This window comes from Chiloscyllium plagiosum, unplaced genomic scaffold, assembly GCF_004010195.1.
Source record: "Chiloscyllium plagiosum isolate BGI_BamShark_2017 unplaced genomic scaffold, ASM401019v2 scaf_1914, whole genome shotgun sequence".
Taxonomy (NCBI): Eukaryota; Metazoa; Chordata; class Chondrichthyes; order Orectolobiformes; family Hemiscylliidae; genus Chiloscyllium; species Chiloscyllium plagiosum.
In genome coordinates this window covers 9,741-24,831 of record NW_025211764.1, presented here as the reverse complement: position 1 = coordinate 24,831, position 15,091 = coordinate 9,741, and the positions used below count along the sequence as shown (strand labels likewise).

Here is a 15,091-nt window from a genome sequence, read left to right as displayed (position 1 = left end):
CAACCAGATATCCCAACCCAATCTAGTCCCACCAGCCAGCACCCTCCAAACCCTTCCTAATCATATACCCATCCAGATGCCTCTTAAATGTTGCAATGGCACTAGCCTCCACCACTTCCTCTGACAGCTCATTCCACGTATGTACCATCCTCTGCGTGAAAAATTTTTCCCTTAGGTCCCTTTTATATCTTTCCCCTCTCAGCCTAAACCTATGCCCTCTAGTTCTGGACTCCCCCACCCCAGCGAAGAGATATTGTCTATTTATCCTATCCGTGCCCATCATGATTTTATAAACCTCTATAAGGTCACCCCTCAGCCTCCGATGCTCCAGTGAAAACAGCCCTAGCCAACTCAATCTCTCACTATAGCTCAAATCCTCCAACCCTGTGTGGCATGAATGTTACTCATCACGTTTCAGCTCAAACTTGGATCTTGTCCATGTCTTGATATTTTTGCTTCAGTAAGCAAAATGGTTACTTTTAGTGATGTCAGCATTCTGTCATTTCACTGAGGTGATCCAGACAGCAGAATAGTTACTTTAGCACTTCCAGTGACTAGCTGTCTCAACACAAGGTTCTCATTATGAGAGTGTTGGCCACAAGTGGTAAGGTTAAGAATGTGAGTTATCATTGAGGGTCATCCTTGTTGTTGACTAAGCTTTTTTCCTGCAAAGTGGTGGTTGAGAGATTCTTGGAACAGTTTAGTTGAGATCCCTGGAACAGTGGACTGACACAAAATGGAACAATTGTGACTGCTGCCAAACAGCGGTCATTCACCAGCATGATGTTTTGGACACCTCTCATGCACATGTTCAGATTGTGTTAACCTTAAAGGTTTTGCTACAGCTCAACACTAATCTACAGCTTCCACAATGCACTGAAGAAAGCACTGATTCCATCCTCGGGCGAATGTCTGTGTCTGTGTGGGTTTCCTACGGATGCTCCCATTTCCTCCCACAACTAAAAATGTGCAGGATGGGTGGATTAGCAAGGCTAAATTGCACATAGTGTCCAGGAATTTGCAGACTAGGTGGGTTAACCATGGGAAATGCAGAGGAAGGGGTGTGGGTTTCGGTAGGAAGGTCTTTGGAAAGATGGTGCGTACTTAATGGGTCCAATAGAGTACTTTTACACTGTAGGGATTCTGTGAAAAGAAAAAAAAAAGATAGAATTTCCCATTTTAAGTTAGCATTTTGTTGAGTGAGAATCATAGTGCATCAGCCCTGATCTCATTTGAATTGTGGAGCAAACTTGATGGGCTGAATGGCCTCCTTCTGTTCCTTTGTCTAACGGTCACTGCTCAGTTCTGGCACTGCTAGGTCTGCCACAGGTTCCAACCAATTGGACTGGCCAACAGCTCTCCAGAACCGGATTCCTCCCTTTGAGCCACTGAATTCAGACTCAACCTCGTTGGTGCCATTCCACAGCATGTTATCGCTGCAGGGCATTACTTTTTCCCTTTGGTCAATTCGTAGCCAAAATTTTAGCTGGTGTGGAGGGCAAGAAAGCAGTATATTCTCCCACTTCTTCCAAAATCCAGTCTTCATTCACTAAGGATCCTGTCTGAACTGTTTAGTATTTCCATTATGTTATGTTTCAGATTTCCAATAACTTAAAATTTTCACCCTGCTTTAATAATTCTGGATTTTCAAATTCGTGGGTTAGTATTCCTTTGAGGTGTAATATTCACAGATTTTCATTCTCTTCAAAAACTTTCCCTTTCTAAAAATTCTTCATATTTTATTGTTGAAAGTACATTTATTAAACATCATTATGAGTTTTCATAAATATAGTGTCATAGTGAAAATATTATAATCTTTTCAGGCAAGAAGCAAGAAGAAAACAAAAAACAACTCCACACTGGCCTAATAATTGCTGCCATTACCATATTCACCTGTGGCCTGCTTATAATGTTCTGTGTGCGGAAGAAGAAGAAACATTTCAAACTCAGTGAAGGCAGGTACTCTTGATTGTTCATCTTCTTAGGTCACAGTTTAATTCCAAGGATTAATGATTGCAAACTGAGGCAAAGAATTATGTCATGCTGGGTCATTGTATTCCTTGAAAATTGGATTTCTGGCTTCAGTTTCAGGGAAATGTCAAAGTCTGACACATGTGGCAGTTCATCCTTTCTTTGATAGTTTGACATAATATTAAAGCAAATGACCATCAATTTAACTCTCCCTATCTCTTCTGCCAAAATGCATTACCTTTCATAATTATCTATTAAATTCCAACTGCTACTTGTTTGCCACATCTACTGGCCCATCCTGCTGCAGTCATTTAGTATAATTTCTGCTATTGCAACATTTGAAATGATTAAGTGAATGAAGCAAAGACCATGGAGGTGAATGACATCAGGGTAAGCACCTAACTCCATGTGACTGCATGTAACGGTAGAACACTGGTGATTCATTGACAGCACAGAAACTGAACACTCAAGTCAGCTTTAAGAATTGGGTAGAAAGATGATTAAATTAGGAAAAAACATAAGAGCAAAGAGATATAGCAACAGATCAAACACAGAAGTTTGAAACTGCAGTAGGCTATTCAGTCCATCAAGCCTGTCCAGCATTTGGTAAGATCATGGTTGGTTTGATTGTGGCCTCAGCTTTACATTCCTGCTTGTTCCTATAATCTTTGACTTTCTTGTCAGTCAACAATCTGTCTAACTTAGTCTTTAATTAACTCAATGACATGGACTGTCCTGCTTTCTGGGCTGACAAATTCTACATACCAATAACCCTCAGAAAAGAAAGAATTACCTTCCACGAGAGGATGAACACTGATACAAATGGTTTGACAGATATGTTCTATTTCACTACTGTAATTAACATGAAATTTTACTAACTGAAAGTTAAGCACATTGTCACCAAATCTGAACTCATTCTTTTCTAGGACTTGAATAACTCCTTCAGATTTCTCCCGCTACAATGCCGACATTGAGACAAGAAAAAAATTGTTTTCCAATATATTGCATCTTCTCTCCTATTCATTTGTACTTTGGTGCTGGCCTGCAATACTGATGCTTTGTCTAAGTTTCTCTTCAAAATACTCTATTAACTCTTTTTCTCTAATGTTGCATACCACTGTGTTTGTGAAATTTGTTTGTATTAACTGCCAATCATAGAAAACTCTAAATCTGTGTTTGTCTTCTTTGGAACTAGTGGAGATGCAATGTGTGAAGAGGCCAATCAATATTCCTCCCAGAAAATCAATGACTTCAGCATGCTCTTCCTCCCAACCTGGGGCAGCCAAGTATCATTATTAGAGCTATTAGGGGACTGGTTAGCTCAGCTGGCTGGCTGACTGGTTGATCTTTAATGTAGACTGATATCATATGAGGCTGAGGTCACCCTGAAAGCCCTACATTTTCAAGCCTTAACTGAGGCAATGGTGACCCTCAGTTTAAATTCACTGCCAGTCTTCTCTTTGTAATTAGAGTTCAGACTATGGCCCTTTTTGGATTATGGAAATTTTTGCTTATCGCTAGAATTATCATTTCAAAAATGTATTCATTCTGTCCAAGTGTTGTTTTATTTTAATTAATGGAGGATTTTAAAATCTCTCAAAAAAGTGTTTTGTTTACATGAGGACTCTCTTAACAAGTCAATCATATAGACGCATTTCACTAAACAAATATAACTGGGCGCTATTCACCTGACGACAGTGAATAATTGGGTCTACATGCTAGTATTACTTGGGATCTTGAGGTGGCATATCAACATTTGTATATATTTTCACTGACAACAAAAGCACATTAGGCCAAGATTATACGTTAGTTTCATTGCTAAAAAAATACTCCTGCCATGCCTTTTACTCAATAAAGACTCACTTGCTGAACTTCTGAACAAAGGCTGAATTTAGCAAAGGAAAGACAGTACAAAATTTGAGGGAAATTAAATTTTTATTTTACAAATAGACATGCCAGACATAATTCCAACAGCAATTATTTTTATTTAAAGCTCGTAACAATGAGGCGGCAAGTGAACCAGCACTGTATGCTGAAATCAGGAGATCAAGCAATGCCAGGGACCAGGTTAGTATAAGCAGCAAAGCTGTGTTGGGTTTATTGCTCTCATTCTCTACAGCTTTCTCTGGCTGTTTTAATGGGGAAAAGCAACATTACTTAAAACTGCAGGTAACTTATTAATTTCAAATACAGTCATAGAAACACTTAGTTATGGATGTTCCACATTAGTTACAGTGCATCATACAACTACTCCAAAGCCCCTCAGGCTAGGCGAGGGAGTGGAGGCCGTGGCTTCTAATAGTAACACATTGCTTTTTTAATTCTCTTCCTTCCATCTTGAAGGGTGATGGGAGTGTAGGCTAGGGCAGCAATAGAAGTCACAGGCACAGGTACCTCTCTTGGTCTGAGTTCCCGGCACCATTTCTGAGCACAGCAGACCTGCACCTGACTTGAGAACAACAGCCCCCGGAGCCCCAGATGTTAGGTCCTGTTGTACCCGGTTATCACAGGACCTGGGTGTAGGCCGGGAGTTCTCAAATGCTCATCTTACATTTCATACCAACATGTATTTGATCACCAATGTGTAACTTCCAACTTTTCCATTCTCTCTTTGTTTTATTGATGCGATGAGTTGCATTCCAAACTTTAATCTGTTTATCCTTGTAAACTGCAAAGAACTGGACTCTTTAGTGTCACTCTGGCCTGGATTTACTGTTGTGTCAACAGTTGTTACTCCATCACACAAAGGGGGTGTACATGGGAACCCTGTGGGATTCCCATTATAGCAAACTCTCAAGGAATTGTCCAGGAAATTGAAGATTCCGCTGGGTAATTCCTCTACACTTGGAGCCCTCTAACAGTATCAATTTAAACTGGAAAACTCGGATTTGCTGAAGCCAAATAAATAGTTACTCAAGAAAAGTTAGACAATTAAATACTAACACCATGTTTGGCTCTCAACTGCACCATTTCCCAGACTATTTACAATTTTCCAGACCCGAACCTGACTACATTCCTCTCTCTCTGTCTAAGACCTGAAACACCCCATTCTCAGATTTGCTACCACCTTTCCCTTGTTCAGACCTGATTTGTCTCCGCCCCATGGGACTTGTGTTACCTTCTCCACCCACCCCAGACCAGACACAGCCCATCCTTACTTTGGACACATTCCCTTCTTCCCCTATTTTGGACAAGGTCCACCTTGGCCCCTTCTTCTGCTCACCCCAACTTCCCCTGCTCTGCCTCCACATCCCTACCCACCCACATCCTGTTCCTGAACCACAGACTTCTGTGAAAAGGGGAGGTGGTTTGCTCTCTCCCAGCAGTGCTGCACTATAAGAGAACTGTCAGAATGGAAGGATGGATGTGCTCTTCTGAAGGAGCCCAGATTGAATTCTCTCATCAGAAATGTGCTCTCCTTTCAGAAATAAGGGGTGACAGACTGTCAGAAAATCTAGCCCTTTTCTTTCTTGCTGATCCTTTTGCAGCGCCTGAAAACTACGGTGCTCCTTTCTTCCCTCAGCCTTCACTTCTCCGAACACCTTCACAAGAATAAAAACCCAAGTTTGACATTATTAATTGTCTCCTGATGATATGTCTGCTCCTTTCAGTCACTACTGGTTTTTGTCCTTAACCTGAGTTTCTTGTTGACTGTATAAGTTAGTACAAGTATCTAACTAGCTCAGATCACCTGTCCTTTTCCTTTTCAAACTCTTATTTCATTTTCGGCCAGTTTCTCTACTAAGGAATTCAGCAACCCAGGCACAAACACAGATGGATATGCTTCACCCAGTTTCTCTCAAATTCTCTGTGGTGTCCACGTCACAGCAGACAGCTAATTGGGATCGATATTCTGCTCTTGTGTGCTCTGCGTAACGTTTTCACTGTGTCCCTCATAGAAGATCTGTAATTAAAAAACAAAACAGATTAATGGTCAGATATCTGAATAACATTCTACAGCCTTATGACACAACAGGTATTTTCCAAACAATGTTGTAACACACATCTGGAACTGGTGGGACCTGAAATCAGGTCTTGCACCCCTAGATCAGATAGGACTTGAACCCAGGCCTCCTGGTTAAGAAGTAGCGGCACTACCACTATGCCACAAGAGCTTCGTGGCCCACAACCTGTGCAGATATACTGTGGCACAGCTCTGGAGAAAGCAGGAATTGAACCCAGGCCTCGAGGTAGGGGCTTCCTACCACTGCACCACAAGAGCCCCATGCCTATGGGGTGTTTGTTTTAATCAACCTGCTCAGACACTGATACATCTCTGGGATAGGTAGGCCTTGAATCTGGGCCTCTTCGCCCAGAGAGAGGGATACTGGGCTCTCCACCTGACACATAATGCAAACTTTGACAGTAGATCTCAGCTGTAACATTCAAGAAGAATGACTGTGGGTCTAGTACAAGACAATTGAAGAACTGTCTACACATGGTAATCTTGCTGTGAATGCAGCTATCCTCTCCATAAAGTAATCGACTGAGAATTATTCTTTGGCAGTTACCTTTGCTTTGCATTACCCCACATTGGATTTTGATAGCTCATTGTACAAACTCATATGCAAAACAGTGTTCTTAGTCAAATTCTGATGTGTACCTGGAGCTGCTGGATAAATTACAAATTATTTCCCCTCCCTTCTGAGAAAGCAGAAGTGAATAACTTGTAATATAATACTTGAGAAGAATTGACAATACAAAACAAGCTTGTTTTACACACAACAGAACCAGCAGGGCGACAACGCTGACAAAGCATCTTAGTTCACTTTCAAGGGCAAAGCTGACATGAACAAATATCTCACAAGATTCACAGGCGTTTATGACCCAACGATGGCTATTTGTCCCACTTTATCCATGTTGGTCAACAAATATCTGACATTAATCGCATGTTCCAGCTCTTTGTCCTCAAAGCTAAAACAAGAGTGTTTGCTGCGTAAACATTACAAGAGTTTCTGACTCAACTACTCTTTCCGGCAGTGAGTTCAAGACTCCCAGCACCCTTTGAGTAAAAAGATTTATCCTAATCTCCTCTCCTAGCCTTCTACCTTTCGGCATAAATCGATGTCTCTGGTTACTGATGTCTCTATCAATGGAAAGAAAACTGCTTTCCGATGCAACATACTCCTGCTTCTCATAATTTATACTCATCTATGAGGTTTCCTTTCAAACTCTCTGCTCCAAGGAAAACAACCCCAGTCTATTAAATCTTTCCTCATGGCCCAGACTCTCCATCCCAGGCATCATCCTAGTAAATCTCCTCTGCACCCTCTCTATTGCAATCATAGCCTTACTGTAATGTAAAAGTCAGGGATGCATGCAGTACTCCAGGTGTGACCAAACCAGCAACTTCACACAGTTCCAGTATAACCTTCTTGCCCTTGCATTCTGTACTCTGGCAACTCAAGGTAAGTCTTTCATTCATCTTAGCTACCTTGTCTATCTGTTCTGCTGCATTCAGAGATCTGCAGACATATACACTAAACTGCTCCAGTTTATAGTGTAATTCCTTGACTTGTTAGTTATCCCAGAACATTACCTTACACCTCTCTGGGTTGAATTCTATTTGTCCCTGCTCTGTCCATCTGATCAGGACATGTCTGAGTTGGAAGTGAAGATTCATCTCGTGATCCATACCAAATTTACATTTTATTACTGATCTAACAATGACATCATATCACAGCACTGCAATTCTTGAACAAAGAGTATATATTGTGTCTCAGGAAGAATTGTAACCCCATCTTCCATCTTCTAAAGAAGTGGGGGAGTTAACACTAATGTCTGTCTAATGCATGGGCCTGCAGGTGGCATTGTCCATTGAAACATGAGGCTGAAAGCTATTCATTGAATCTGGACATAATGAACCCAAAGGCTTTGGGGAAGAATCTTACACTGAATCTGAAAATTGCTGAGAACTATATTTAACATGCTACCCAGCATACCACTAACTTTATTTATTGTGCCTCGATCTAACTACTTCTACGAGTAGGATTGTATTATTGCTATTTTCGATCCATATGGGATGTTCTATTAATATGTTTGTTTGTGTTATCACTATCCTCTATTATTACTCTCATCAATTTATTAATATTGCATTGCTGCTGTTTCTGTGTGCTAACATAATATAACCTCCTTGCTCTTGTATTCTAATGTTTGTTCATAAGCCCTGACCAAATTGTGTTCCTTCAATGTATTATTACTGCTGTTCATGAGGCTGTCATTGCATGAAAAGTGATTCATTGACATCTTCCATTGCTCTTCTGTCTTCGAATTAGACTACATTGTATTAGTACTTAATAAATAATTAATGCCTTACTTATGTGCATTTATTTGTCAAGCTCTGATTCTACCAGCATTTTTCTTTGTCTCTCTCCAGACAATACCTTAATGTTGCATCAACATTTTGACAGTACTCCCTGATGAAGGTTTGCCTTTGACCACAGCCAGCTCAAGAGATTTAGTACATAAAATGAAATTGCTGGAGGGACTCAGCAGGTTTGGCAACATCTGTGGAAAGAAAACAGTGTCAATGTTTTGAGTTAACTCAAAATATCAACATCTCTCCACAGATGCTGAGTTCCTCCAGCAAGTTCAATTTTTGTTTCAGCTTTCCAGTATCTGAAGTCCTTTGATTTATTCAAGAGATTTAATTACTGTTTTCAAGATCTGCTTGATCGGCCCACGTACTCACATTGTATTATTCAAGAATAGGAGTGGGCCATTTGTCCTTTCAAGACTATTTCCGCCTTCAACTTGGATATTGTTTTGTTGCTCATAAAAAGGTCACAGCTACAATGTTATAGGTCTTGCATTTACCTATTCTCTTAACCATTGTTCAAGGGTGCAAGATTTCAGATAAGATCCCCATAGCCATTCGCTATCCAATTGTGAACTAAAGTGTTACTATCTCACTTCTTTAATTTTAGGCTACTGAGGCAAATAAAAATATCCTTTTGTGTTCCTCTAAAACTGTGGCCCCATCTACATGGAAATTAACTAAATTGAGTGCAGTTCTGGGGTTAGTTAAAGTCCATTCATGGTAGTACTAAACGGAGTGCAAAACCATTCTATTATCTGATTCTATGGGTTTTCACTTGGAATAATACATTAAAAATACCTGTAATGTCTCCTATATGCTGCCAATTTCTTTCTATTTTACTTTCTTTCTTACTTGCTTCACTCATTTTATGTGTTATTCTTAAGAACAAAGAACATTACAGCACAGGAACAGGCCCTTTGACCCTTCAGGCTTGTGCCCATCCAGATCCTCCACCTAAACCTGCTGCCTATTTTCTAAGGATCTGTATCCCTCTGCTCCCTGTCCTCTGTCTTGATACATCTTAAATGACGCTATTGTTTCCGCCACTTCCACCTCCGCTGGCAACACATTCCAGGCACCCACCACCCTCTGCATGACGAATGCATATCGCCCCTAAACTTTTCCCCACTCACTTTGAACTCATGACCCCTAGTAATTGATTCCTCCACTCTGGGAAAAAGTTTCTTGCTATCCACTCTGTCTACACCTCAACCTCCTTCTTTCCAATGAAAGTAACCCTAATCTACTCAACTTCTCCTCATAGCAAGCATCCTCCGTACCAGGCAACATCCGGGCGAACCTCCTCTGCACTTTGTCCAAAGCATCCGTATCCTTTTCGTAATGTGGCGACCAGAACTGTATGCAGTATTCCAAATGTGTCCGATCTAAAGTCCTATACAACTGTAACACAACCTGACAACTCTTCTACTCAATACCCCATCCGATGAAGGAAAGCATGCCGTATGCCTTCTTGACCACTCTACTGACCTGCGTTGCCATCTTCAGGGAACAATGGACCTGAACATCTCGATCTCTCTGTACGTCAATATTCCCCAGGACTTTTCCATTTAATGTATAGTTCTCACTTGCTGTTTTCATATTTCACTCACTTACTGTTTCCTTGGTCATTATGATTTTTCCTCAATTTCTCTCATACTTTTGTTACTGTGGCAATGCTGGCCATCTTCTCTGTTTCTGTCATTTGCTCTGTCCTAAGTTCTAATTCCAGTTATTATGCAAACCTAACTGCAGTAGTATCAGAAAATTCAGGTTTTACTTGAATGAGGAACCACAGGGATACATTTACCTGACAAGAAAAGAAGATAAAAAATTGAAGGCATCATACAGAGAATGCAAAACACTCCCCATAATTGGTTTGCAAATAAATTCTGCAGCAGTGTGGCTTTCACCTTGGCCACAGACTCAACAGCACGCTCACAGCAAATGTGCTGTCTTTGACTACTAATGAGTAATCAAGTAGTAACTGATAGTGCAGTGGACAGGAAAGAGAAAAGATGCATTTCCAAAATTAAAACATATCACTTGTTTAGCAGTAGTTAACATAGATTGGTTTTGCACTCCGTTTAGTACTACCATGAATGGACTTTAACTAACTACAGAACTGCACTCAATTTAGTTAATTTCCATAGTTTCACAGTGCCAGGGCCCCAGGTTCAAGTCCAGTGTTGGGTGACTGTCTGTGTGGAGTTTGTACGTTCTCCTCTTGTCTGCATGCTCCAGTTTCCTTCCATACTTCAAAGATGCGCAAGATTGATTGGCTTGCTAAGTTATCCCATAGCCATCCAAAGATGTGTGGGTTGGGTGGATTAGCCATGGTAAATGCAGGGTTATGGGGATAGCGGAGTGGAGCTGGGTTTGATGGGCTGTTCTTCTAAGGGTCAGTGCAGACTTGATGGACTGTATGGCCTCTTTCCATATTCTACGATTCTATGAAAATTAAATGTCACATTGTCAAAAACTAATGATAATCAGAGCTCTGTCTCTATTACTCTGACATTCCAGACCTGGCCCCTTTCTACCCTGTGAATGCCTGTACAATCTAAATCTCCCTGTGTATCACTCTCCAGTTGAATGTTCACTCATATTACTCTACAGTTGAGGTCTCCAGCAGTACCACAAAATGCAAAGCTCTTCTTCATGACCCTGACACTATCAAATTCTCCTATAGCATGCAGCAGCTGATTGAAAGATGCTTTTTATTTTGTTGATTCATTTTATAGAAAGTATTTTGTTCATAAACAAAATTCAATTTCTAATGCGAAACAACATATTCCACTGAAATTATTTTCTTTCAAGTCCCAGGGACATTTATGTCAATTGGATACCAGCGAAAAGCAGCAAGGTGGAGGAGTTAAACTTACCACAATATACGATGAAATAAAATTCAATCCTAATATGTCAACACCCACTGATAGCGACCGAGATGGAAGAAGAAGCAAGTGCTAATGTCTGATTGGCATCTAACGATGTATGGAAGACAACAGTAAGCCTGACATGGCCTTAACAATTCCGGTGGTCTCCTGCTTGCCATGCTCTTGTTCTTACAGCTGACTTGGGTGTGTTCTCTTCTATGAGAAAGCAGATCAAGCGCCAAAGAAAGAACTTCGGACTCGATGCTTGGAACTTAATGAAATGAAGGAAACAGAAACTCAAAATGTTGGACATTCACAAAGCCATCAGTATGAGGAAAAGAAAGTACACTGGGTGATACAAGAGTGTGAAAATGAGGAATGCAGGTACTGGCATGGTGCAGATACAGTGACGACTTACATTTATATAGTATCTTTAACATGACTAAAATTTCCAAAGTGCTTCACTGTTATATAGGATGATCATGGAAACAATTAAATGATTGGTGAAACAGCCAAGAGACAGAATTCATTTAAAGAGATGGAAAGAGGTCATAGAGACCCTTTGGTCCAACTCGTCCATGCTGACCAGATATCCTGAACTAATCTAGTCCAAATGCATAGAACACAGAACCCCTACAGCGTGGAAACAGACACTTCGGCGAAACAAGTCCATGCCGACCCTCTGAAGAGTAACCCACCCAGACCCATTCCCCTACCACTGTACATTTACTTCTGACTAATGCACCTAACCTACACATCCCAGATCACTGTGGACAATTTAGCATGGCCAATTCACCTAATCTGTGGGAGGAAACCAACACAGACATGGGGATAATGTGCAAACTCCATACAGTCGCCCAAAGCTGGAACCGAACCTGGGTCTCTGGCGCTGTGAGGTAGCAGTGCTCACCACCAAGCCACCGTGCCACCCCAATTGTCAGCATTTTTCCCAAATCCTTCTAAACCCTTCCTATTCATGCACCCAACAGATGCCTTTTAAATGCTGTAATTGTATTAGCCTCCACCATTTCCTCTTGCAGCTCATTCGACAAACGTACTACTGTCTGTGTGAAAAAGTTACCCATTAGGTCTCTTTCAAATCTTTCCCCTATCACCTTAAACCTAGCCCTCTAGTTTTGGACTCCCCTACCCGGGGAAAAAGACCTTGGCTATTCAGCCTATCCATTCCTCTCATTTTATAAACCTATATAAGGTCACTGCTCAGCTTCCGAGGCTCTAGGAAAAACATCCCCAGCCTATTCAATCTCCCCTATTGCTCAAACCCTCAAATTCTGGCAATATCCTTGTAATCTTTTACGAAACCTTTCAAGTTTATTTCCTCTAGCAGGAAGAGTGGCAGTATTCTAAAAATATCCTAACCACAGCTGTTATATAGGATTTCTCAACTCCTCTACTCAATGCACTGACCAATAAACACAAGCACATCAAATGCCTTCTTTACTACCGTGTTATCTACAACTTCACTTTCAAGTAACTGAACCTGAATCCCAAGGTCTCTTTGGTCGGCAACACTCCACAGGAACTTACTAATAAGTCCTACCTGGTTCATCTAAATTAAACTCCATCTGGCACTCCTCAGCCCCACTGGCCCATCTGATCAAAGTCCCACTGTACTCTGAGATAACCTTCCTCGCTGTCCACTACCCGACCAATTTTGGTGTCTTCTGTAAGCTTACTAACCATATCTCCTATATTCACACCCAACTCATTAATACAAATGACAAAAAGGAGTGGACTCAGCACCGAACCTTGTGGCACTCCACCTGATCTTAAGCCTCGAGTCTGAAATGCAACCCTCCACACCACCAAACTCTGTCTCTTCCCTTCAAGCTAATTTTGCATCTTAATGGCTATTGAGGTGTTGTGGATGAGTTGAAAACTGCAGTGATTTACATCATGTCCTGCATTTATTTCTAAATTCAATGTTAAGCAAGTAGAGCAAAATAGAAACACATTCAGTATATGCTCATTCTGTTGATCATAATGAGGGAAGAGAAGAAGCAGATGGTTGGTTGGGAAAGTCCCGACTGCATTACTCAAAAAAATAGCTAATGGATAACATATTGCTCTAAATTGTAGTTCGCTGTGAAAGAAGACACTCTTCCTCTTTGTTGCTAAAGGTATTCTCATTGTATTTGAGTGTTTAACTCACAACAGCTTTATTTACAAGCAGTTGCACATTCAACAAAAGAGTCTTTCAAAGCCAACTACAAAAGAAAATCCACAAAGAATGGTGTACAATTAACCATATGTTAGGTTCTTCAGAAAACATGAACTATATCATGAGTTTTGCCCCACACTAACTAATTTGCAAACTGAAATAAACTTTTAAAAATAAAATTGCTTCAGTTGCAGAGTATCAATGCAAACAGAAGGCCTTGTGTTGTGGTAGTGGCATTCACAATTGTGGATCACAGTTTCGAAGCTCAAGTCCAATCTCAGAACAAGCAGTAAAAGCATGAAGTTTTCATAATTAGCGAGAATCATGTGGTAGCTGCAGCCTAACAGCAGCTGAATGCTGAAAGGAGGTGAGGTCTTCCAACTGAGTACACAGCAAAGAGGACATACAGGGTTGGTAGTGGAGGGAAGGTGCAGATTGTGGTTGGGGTGTGTGAATGCAAGTGAGTGAAGATGCTGCATTCACTATTAAGAGTTGTAGCCCATGAGCCCTGATAGGCAGTGGGTGCAGTAATAGAGTTAGAGTGATTGCGAGGGAGCATAGAGAAGACAGTGGCACTTATCCCTACAGAGTGGAAAAGGTTATTAAGTTCTTGCAGCACACCGAATGTTTCTTCAGACCGTGGAAACCAAACTAGCCTTGGTGCAACTTCAGACCAGGCTGGTAAGGTACAGTGTCATGGATTACACTGGTGCCAGAGGATGGCACTCCTCTGCACCACCTGTCCACCAGGACCTCCTAGTTAATGTGGAGCTAACTTCCTTTTCTTAGCAATTTCTGAGTTAGTTTACCATACACAGAAATGTTGAAATTCAGCTCCTGACTGACAACATCTAACTTGGTGTGTAGTGGGTTCTTACAATGGCACCGTGAATACCTGCAGGTCATGATAGTGTTCAGAATACTTCCATCACTGCTGAGTGCGTGACACTCCTTAGAACAGTGGTGCACAGTTAATGAACGATTTGTGGAGCGTAGTGTGAGAAAACCTACGAGAGATCAGAGAGAGAAATCCTCCGTGATACTCTCTGAATCTGATACTTAGTCAGTTTTTGGTAAAATGCAGACTAATGAATTTAAAATGCTTGAATTTCATCCACAGGATAGTGAGTCGGGCAGATCAGCTTTCTGATCCCTTCAGGGAATAGCTCAATTGAAGCTTTAAAACTGTGGAGATGTGATATTAGGTAACTGCAGAGACTTAGATAATCTCTAAATGAAATGATACCATCTGGCAACAAATAAAGGTTTGTGCCAAATGCAGACATTGAGCACTGTAAAAGACACTGGTCCAATTTGATAGTAATTGTGGTAAAGCATTTCACAACTCAACATTTATTGTATTTTCATAAATCTCAAACCTAGTGACCTTGTGAGGTGCCGGAAGACTGGAGGTTGGCAAATGTGGTGCCACTGTTTAAGAAGGGTGGTAAAGACAAGCCAGGGAACTATAGACCGGTGAGCCTGATCTTAGTGGTGGGCAAGTTGTTGGAGGGAATCCTGAGGCACAGGATGTAATGTATGTGGAAAGGCAAGGACTGATTAGGGATAGTCAACATGGTTTTGTGCGTGAGAAATCATGTCTCACAAACTTGATTGAGTTTTTTGAAGAAATAACAAAGAAGATTGATGAGGGCAGAGCAGTAGATGTGATCTATATGGACTTCAGTAAGGCGTTCGACAAGGTTCCCCATGGGAGACTGATTAGCAAGGTTAGATCTCATGGAA

At 41.1% G+C, this 15,091-nt stretch overlaps 1 long non-coding RNA gene across 1 annotated transcript; it reads left to right on the top strand.

Annotated features, from left to right (window-relative positions):
- Window positions 1-1,766: 1,766 nt before the first annotated feature.
- On the top strand, window positions 1,767-11,793 carry LOC122547115. Its single transcript, XR_006310890.1, has 3 exons — window positions 1,767-1,959; window positions 2,898-4,038; window positions 11,108-11,793. It is a non-coding gene; the product is annotated as an uncharacterized LOC122547115 (long non-coding RNA).
- Window positions 11,794-15,091: the final 3,298 nt, after the last annotated feature.